Below are 9,307 nucleotides of genomic sequence, written 5' to 3'. Positions count from 1 at the left end.
CTTGGTGGGCCTTCAAGCCACCCAAGCTGTGACAGTTAAGCTCACATGTATATTGTCCCCCACGTCGAGTCTCTTGGTCATTACAGATTTGAAGTGATAATGCTTGGTTTTCTTCTCTTCACGTCAGAGACCCATACGTGTGCTGACCAGAAGGGGAATGACCCCAGTCTGGGAAGATAAGAGGGGTTCATCTGAAACTTTTTGGGGATATTGGTATCTCATGGAGTGGTTGAATAGCATCATTCTGAAAGCCTATCCAGAATTTTCTCTTTCCTTAAGCTCTCCTCTATGTGCACATACTAGTGTGCTCACATGTGTGCATGTACATGCACACACAGATACACAAGTTGCATACTAAACAAGCAAGCACCATCCACAGGCCTGTGGACACACACACATGTGACTACACAGAGCACACACGGCCATACACATAGGAACTTGTACAGCCCCAGGCAGTCCCTCTACTATAGATAGACACACGTACACAAGTGTGCACAGACAAACACACATTCCCAGTTCATAGTGGCTGTTTCTCTCCATAAAGTGGGTCCCTGAATTCATCACAATATGGTGTCCAATGTAGATCTAAATTTGGAAACCCTATATAGAGTTCTCCTTCGCGATATATCTAAAATTAAATACCAAGAGAGGGAAAACCCAAGCCCAGAATAGGAAGCCATACATACAGATTGCAATCACCACCCAATGTTGCTGGTGGAGGGAAATGGATGCTGAGCACTGAATGTTAAAAATTGTGTTGAATTAGATAAGAAAATCCCGTGTAGACTTTGTTAATGATTCATAATCAGCTAATAAGCTCATCCTGAGGAGAATAATGATCCGTGGACCTGTTGGCTCGTTTATCACTGTGTTTTACAACATTGGCAAAGAAACTAATTAAATCCCCGCATCATTACAGAGAATCCCTTTTAATAGAGATACAATGATGCACTAGAGGCTACAGATTACACTGCAAATTGTACCAGGAGATTTTGGACAGCGGGTTTTAATTAACATGTGAGCCAGAAGCAGCTCGCTTAAATAATAACCAGCGCTGGAACCATCTGTAAGGAGGAGCCAGGCAGTAGGAGGACTGGGAGGCGAGGAGAGCATCAGCTGGGGCTGGGGTGTGTTTTAGAGTTGGGGCTCTGGAGGAGAGAGAAGAGGCTGAGGCAGGGCTCAAGTCCAGATGGGGAGGGGGGGATGCAAAATCTGGTGCATGTCTAGGTCAAGAATCAGACCAGGTGAAGGGATGCAGCCTTTGCTGGAGAACAGCAGTTGGAAACCAGGGTCCACACTGATGATTGCGGCAGAGCCAGATAAACTCTAGACAAACCCTCACTCTTATTTTCCATTTGGAGAAATAAAACCAAGAGGGACCATCGTATGAGTGAACACACCCCATGGACCACAGTCTGGTGTGGATTCCATCTCTTGGCAGTTGGTTCAGCAAGTTGCTAAAATCTGCTGTAAGGCCGGGGTGGGGCGGGAATAGGTGGGCTGAAAGGGACCCAAAGCTCTAGCTTCTGCTTGGGAGCTCAGGACCCCTTAAGTGGCACGGCCAATGAACCATTGGTATCTGGCATCCAAGGCTGTTCCCACATAATCTTCTGTAGTCTGGCTTTCAAAGAGAAACCTCAGCAGACAGGACAGTGGGCAAGAGGGCAGACGAGTGAAGAATAAAGCAGGAAACTGTCTGGCCATGAGTTGCACGTGCATTCTGGGAAGCGAGTTCTTGGCAAACACAGGGAGAATTTTATTACTTTAAGCCAAAAGCTCCTACCCCTGGGAGGCCTAAACTGCTCTCCTGAGAGGTTGCCCCTGCTGAGTTGGACTTCCTGAGGGCTCAGGGCTGTGTGGCAACTGCCCGGGTCACACAGCAGCTGCTTGGCCTTAGCTTGAGTAGCTTCATCAATTTCTCTCGGCAGTCCCCAAGTGTGCGTATATTTTGTTCCCTCCTCAGGATCCAGGCTTTGCTTCCCAGACTGAGAGGCTCAATGCTGAGGTGGCCTGTGCCACAGGCAGCATCACAGTCTTCAAAGAGGCTTTTCTGACAGTTGTGGGGAAGATCAAGCGTCTGTGCAGGCAAGACGCGGCAAAAAATTCTCCTCAAGTTCATGTCCCTCTCTCGGAGAAAAGAAGCTGAAGGCTTCCTCCACTGAGACTTGTATATTATTATTTTTTTAAGATCGGCAGCAAAATGATTCATAAAACCTTGGAAACAGATTTCGTGTAAAGTCTCCAAGAACAATAGCTCATTGTGTACTGAGACTCCCACCCGATATTCTGCCAAAGGCATGATGTGGGCTCCTTAGAGATGGAGCTGCACTCAGCAGTCACTTTCCAGCCTGAAGTTCTCCTGGGGCTCCATGGCAACACCACGAAGATCAGCCCAGCATCCTTCTAGAATCCCAGGCAAAAGTCACCCTTGTGCCCAGGCCCCGGGACGACCGCAGGGCTGGGGCGCTATTCACATAGTAGAGGAGGTACTGCCAGCGCCATGCACGCTGGCTTCCAAAGCTAAACTGACCCCGCCCCCCAACAATTCCTCTCACCCTCTTTCCACTCTTGAGAGTGAGAGTACTGAGCCACTGGGCCCTCCTCATCTCCTGCCTAGGTCAGCGGTCACACGTGCCACGTCCTTCCCCTCTTTTCCATCTCCGTACCCACAATTGCGCCTTTATCCCATGGTACGGATGCCATAGAGCTCAACCTCCTCACTGTATAGATGAGGAGAGGGAGGTGCATGTCAGAGAAGGCGGTGACCATATTATGATCGTCACAGAGGGGAGAAGGGCTACAGGAGTCTGCTTACGCTCGGGCAGGCATCGTTCCACTGTGCAAAAATGCAGTCTCTTGTCGCCCTTTCAGCCACCTTTTTGAAACTTCTCAAGGAAACCAGAGCAATTGCTTCCTATATGGTCTCTGCCTCCCATCCAACCTCCTTCAGCACATCCTTGGGCTCTTGCCATGATCTTGTCACCCCTGACTCTGAAGCTGTCAGAACCTCCAGCATCACTTATGTCTGGAGTCAGGTCCGAGGACTTCAGATCTGAAAGGGACTTCTAAGGTTAGCTGGTCCAACCTGCTCATTTTGATAGGAAACTGAGGCTCTGGGATGTTAAAGATGGATGGAGGGACTTGGTGGTCTGACTCTTGGGAAGAACAAAAAGTACTGGGTCCCAGAAACAGACTTTATGACAGTATTATTACAAAGGCTGCTCCTGGCTTCGATCAACAGAAGCAGGGAAGGAGGCTGCTACCCGAACTGACCCCAAACTTGGTACAGCAGCAGGAGGGAGACCATGCCAAGTTTCTCTGTTGTGGTGCCTGCGGAGCAATGTCTCCCTCCCTCCTCCCCGCCAGGGCCGGGGTTGACTAGCAATTCTAGGCAGCCAGAGCCCCACCTTGCAGTGCAAGCAGGAAGCTGGTGGCCGGGGGGGTGCTCTGGAGTCAGCCCGACCAGGGTTTGAATCCCAATTCCACCCCTTAACTCTGCACCAGTACAGCCACTATGATCAGCGGCATGAGGGAGCTGGCTCACGAGAGCTGCTGGTTTGATTTACGGATTTTGTGAACCAGTTGTTAAACACAGCCATCATGAAAGATTAGATTATATAAACTTACAATTAAATAAATTATGTTTAAAACAAAGGCAATCAACTCTAAAAATGACATCATTTTCTAATTCTTTTATTATCATCTCTATCCTAGAAAGAGTACCCCAGAGGCTCTTTCCGTCTACTGGATCTGTCTGGAGGAAGTACTCCACAATGGTGGGTTACCCCATGTCTCTTTCCAACTCCGTGTTCAGCGATGTCACGTTTGTGTTCCACACCAGTTGTGCTGGGAGTATCTGTACCAGGGAAATCGGCCAACAGCACACAGCTGGGCTTTCTTTTTTTCTTTCTTCTTTTTTTTGGAGAGCTGGTTGTTAACCTCGTACCAGCACACCCTAATTGTATTTGACCCTTCCGACAACCCGATGAGGTAGGGATTCTTGTTCTGCCGAGGCTTATAGGGTGAAATGACACCTCCAAGTTCGCAGCTGGTGGGTCTTAGAGCCGGGAACTGAGCTCACCCATGTCTACGGCTGCAAGACAAATGCTTTTCTCTTTTAGTTTTCATTTTTACGTTTAGCAGCGTGTGACTGCATTGCTGTTCCCTTCCAGGCCACACAGGCAGGGGTCTTCTTCCGAGCGACCGTGGTGCAGGGACTGTGGTGTGGCTGCAGTTAGGATGCAGGTGGTAGTGGGTCTAAGAGCGGTGGCAGAGACAATCTGGAGGAAGCAGTGTGTGCCATGGGACGGGCACCTGCCATGGAGGGAAGAAGGGCCTGGATTGAAAGCCCAGCTCTTCACCACCTCTCTGCGGAAACTCTTGAGCAACCACCTAGAGCCTTGGGTTTCTCATCACTACAGTAGAGATAGCACCACTTCACACAAACTCTTCGTTGGAGTATTGAACAAGTGACTATTCCCAAAGTGCCCAACGTGGCGTTGCCCACAATAAATATAAATGAGATAGATGTTTCTTTCCTTCCTCTCTCGCTGTCTCCTCTATCCTCCCTCCCTCTCTCCTTCCTTCTACTCCTCCGTCCAATCAAAATCTTCTATTGTCATCAGGCTGATGGGCACAAGATGTTTCCCTCTGGAGATGGCAGCTTTGGTTTCTTGGTTCACGTTCTTTCCCATGCCAGGGGCAACTTGGTGCTTCCTGCCAGCTGGTGGGATTCTGTGGTGCTGCAGGGGGCTTCCGGGGGTTTCAGAGCCAGAGGGGAGAGAAGGTAGGAGGAACCACAAGAAACTGAAGATTAGGGAGCCAAGAGCACCCACAGCACCACCCTGCCCCCTTCAACCCCCTGCCCTGCGCCCTGCTTCGCAGAGGCCATCTGTGCACCCCTTCTTGAGGCATCACTACAGCTGCCACCGAAATCCCAGCCACAAGATGAGGCCTTCTAGGGCTTCCTCCACATCCAGAGGTTGGCCGCTGGGGTCCCACACTCACCATGTTGCGGCTGGAGACCTGCTTCCATGTCTCCCCTCCCCTCCCCTCCCCTCCCCTCCCCTCCCTTCCCCTCCCCTCCCCTCCAGCTTCTCAATCGTAAACCTATCCATGCCCGGCTCCCTTCCTCCCATCCAGGGGGCGGAGCTGTCCTTCTTGCTCTCCTGTCTGGGCCAAACCTGGACGTAGGCCCTGCATTCAGCCCCTGCCCAGGCCCCACCCAGCCTGCTCAGCCAGTCACCTCCTTGCTGCCTCATGGCGCCAACCTCACACTTCCCCTCCCTCTCTCCTGGATATTTCTTCTCAGATTATGAATAAACGGAGCATTTTTTCATCTAAAAATAAAATCCTCCCTCCTTCAGCCCGATGATTATTTATCCCCGTTGCCTTTTTTCTCTCCTTTTCAGAGCCAGATTCTTGGAGGGACAGCCCGTCTCCACCTCCTTGCCTCCCTCTCACTGCTCGCCCTACCAGGCTCAGCCTCACTCCCACGGAAACCCACCTCGTGAAGGCCTTCATGTTGTTTCATCTGAGTCTAATGGCTATTTTCAGCCTTTCCAGCGCCTCTCTGAGCTACCCGACACCTGGCCACCCTCTCCTGTCTCATGTCCAATGTCCTTGGCTCCCCTCTTATAAAGACCGGTCCTCCCCAGGCTCCTCTGCCTCGGCCCTTTCTACCCCTTCAACGTTGGGGATCCTCAAGGCGTTGCCCTCAGCTCTCCTCTCTTTGCATTATGCCCCCTCTCCCTGAGCCCTCTCATCCCCCTCCCCCCAGGGCCTCAGCCCCCATTGGTCGTCTGATGACTCAACAACCCCGGTTTCTCTCCTGACCTTCAGACCAGCATGGCACATCAGTGACACTCAACAGCTTAAACTCAATAGGTCTGAAACCTTATTATTTTCCCCTTGAATCTCCACCTCTTTCTAAATTCTGCTCAATACCAGCATCCCTCCAGATACCCATGTAAGAAACCTGGGTGTCATCCCAAATTCCTCTTTCTTTTCTCCTCCAACAGATCACCCACTTCTATTGACTCTTCCTCTTGAAAATCCCTCAAATTCATCTACTTCTCTCCCTCCCCACCACAGCCCCTCTCATTTCTCAGAGTCCAGCTGCCTCTTAACTAGTCTCCAATGTCAAGTCTTACTCTACCTTCAACCTTTCCAATTACTGCCTAATTCAAATGCAGATCTTCGCTGTGTGAAACTGTTCAGTGAGCCTGCTGCTGCATTCAGGATAAGCCCCAAACTCCCTATCAGGGAATACAAGGCTCCTCCAATTTCAGCCCTCACACCTCCTCACCCTTGTCTCTTGTTACTCATCCTTTTAGACTTTTGGTTCTCATTGTGTTGAAAAGCTTGCAGTCCCCTGAACACAACATGGTTGACCTTACCCTAGAGTGTAAGCTCAATGTAGACAGGGATTTGGGGATCTTTGTTGTTCACTGTTGTATCTCCAGACCCTAGAACAGGGCCTCACAGAGAGAGTCAGTGAATAAATAAATAAATACCGTCTTGTCTTTTCTTCTGGAGATTCCCCTTCCACTTGTTTTCCCCCTCTTCCGAAAGTCTTCCCTTACCTCACTGGGCTGGGTCCGTGGTCCCCTCTCTCCCCCCGTAGCACCCTTTTCATCCATCACCATAGCACCCACATCGTATGGTTTGTTCTTTTCTTCAGAGCTGTGACTCACTTGTCTAGGTATCCCACCCCCCTGCTAAGCACAGAACCTGCTGTCCAGTAGTATTTGCTCAGGAAATGCTTGTTGAATGAACGAAGTGCTGAATGGCGGTGGGGGAACCCATCCCAAGCCCCCTTCTTCTCATGCCCACCATCGTCCTGTTTCCTCAGTGACCACAACTCCCAGCTCAGGCTTCCTCCGCAATGCCTCCAACATGGCCCATCATGGCTTTGTCATCCCTTCAGGGACTTCTCAGAACCAGAGGGATGTGAACTCTGGCTTGGTGCAGCTGAGGACATCACTATGGAAAGGTTCTCTCCAGCACAGCTCCCTAGACTTGGTCAATGGTCTTGTGTCTCTCTGGTGTCAGCCTGAGAGGATCCAGCATAAGACCCCATCTTCCTAAGGGAAGGACCCACAAGATCCAGGCAAAGAAAGGGTCAAGGAGAGCCTATTTCTACAGGCTGGGATCTGAGGATGCTTCTGTTCTCACAAGGACTCAGGATGTTGTTCATGAAAAGTGAGGTGGAAACCCTGCCGTAACTTGGAAGAAGGCTGTGACTTAGGGGTGGGCACAAGGGAGTCAGAAATTCACCCCAAGAATACCAGATATTGGGTCTAGTAAGTCAGCACACTAACTCTGACACCTGTCTGCTACAGGAAAGGAGAAGGCTGCTTATGGCCTCCCTTCCCCAATCAAGATGGTCTCAGGGACTTAGAGCAACCCAGCCTTGGAGAAGGGCCCCGCCTTAGTGGAGTCAGTCCTGAAATTCTACTGAACCCCAAATTCCCTTGGCTTACCCCTATCCTGATTCATTCCTTCAGAACCTTCTCTTCATCCTCAACAGGCACTTCACCCCTTCCCTATTTTCCTTGATTCTCTTCATCCATCCTTCTCCTCTAGACTTCCAACCTTGACCCCGTGGCCAGCTTTTCCATCAAGGATCTCACAACCTCCAAGCATCCAATGTGCCCTTGACTGCCCATGGCTCCTTGTTAATCCTGAACTCTGGGAAAACCATTCTGCCAGTTCTTTTCCTTCCTGGGCAGAGCCAGGCAGCCTTGTTGATTGAGTCTCCTGGAGATGGTTATTGGGAGGACCAATCTGTTTATTTCAAGTGACTTCTGGTTGAGAGCCTAGATGGCTTCTCAAATCTTCTCCACTCTCCTCCAGGCCAAAATGAGTGAGATCTCCTGGTCTTCTCAGATAACAAAAGGAGGAGAGACTGACACGTCCTGCATTTCTCTCTTTTTCCACTTCAAAAATGCGGGGCATCTTCATTTGCTTTCCCTTTGCTATTGGCTGTAGGGTTCCTCTCTTATTCTGAAGACAATCCTTCTTCCTCTTTCTGTTATTCTGTTCCCACCTCACTCCTGATACCTCTGAGACCTTCCTCCATCAGTCACCTCCCCTTTCTTGCATTTCCAATTGTTCCCTTTCAGTTGACATCTTCCTAGAAACTTATAAACGTGCTCAGGTCCTCCTGACCCTCTTGAGTGACTGCTCTGTCTCTCTCCATCATTCAACTTGTCACTGCTGCCACTTCCTCACCACCCACTCTTTCCTTCATCCTTGTGCAATCTGGCTTCCGCCCCCACTTCTCTATGGAAACTGCTCTTCTAATTTCTCCAGCAGCATCCTCATCACCAAATTGAATGTGTTCATGGCCCATAGGAAGCACTGAGAAAGGTGAGGCCTCCCTCCCAGGATTGGCTAGGGCACTGGGCAAAGTCAAGGCTGATAGGAGAGCACATCCAGCTGTAGATTCACCTGTAGGTAGGTTGGTCTTCAAATAGCTGCCCCCTTATGCCTCACACCCAGTGATCTTTGTGTGACACCATTGGGTCAACAAATAGATGACCTTTCTCCGTGACATCCCTCCAACCTGCCCATCCCAACAGTTCACTTTTCTCCAGGCTTGACAGCCTCAGTTCCTTAACGTCCCCATAACCTTCTCCTGTTAGGAAACAAACCACAGGCTCCTCCCATTCTCACCAGCCTCATCTGATGGGAGATTGGATTGATCAGCCAAGGTGGTCCCTGCCTTTTCTGTGGAGAACTGGTCAACAGCAGCTCTATTTACTAAAAAGAACAAGAGGCTCTTGGCCATCTGGCATATTGACTCTGATCAGAAACATGTAGCAAGTAGGGGACCTCGGTATAGAAATATTATCTTTGCAATGAGTTTTTATGCAATGGAAAGTCATACAATATACTTCTTTAAAAGCACCCTGTACATTTAGGGGCTCCTTCTCTTTATTCACCTACTTGGTGAAATGTCATTGTACTTTTATCTTTTTTGGTGCATTTTATCTTCAGTGGGTACTTGCTAAATGCTGAATAAATGGATAAATACATGAATGAGTGAATAACTATTGCAAATATCAGGTTTTTCTTTGTCAGCTTAGCATTAGCCAATTCTCCTTTGCTAATGCTAAGATTATCTGGTGAATATTAACCTCAGTCAGGGCTGATCTTTGGGTGTGTCACTTATGAAGACGTGTCCTTGATAAATAAAAAAGTTTCACTATATCCAAGAATGCACTATTTCCTCAAGCCCAGAGGGGTCACCACTTTGTGGACAATACTCCCCTGGCAGGACCATGAGCTGAGTTGGGAGACA

This window comes from Balaenoptera physalus (assembly GCF_965194825.1).
Source record: "Balaenoptera physalus genome assembly, chromosome: 1".
NCBI lineage: Eukaryota > Metazoa > Chordata > Mammalia > Artiodactyla > Balaenopteridae > Balaenoptera > Balaenoptera physalus.
This window is presented reverse-complemented; position numbering follows the sequence as displayed.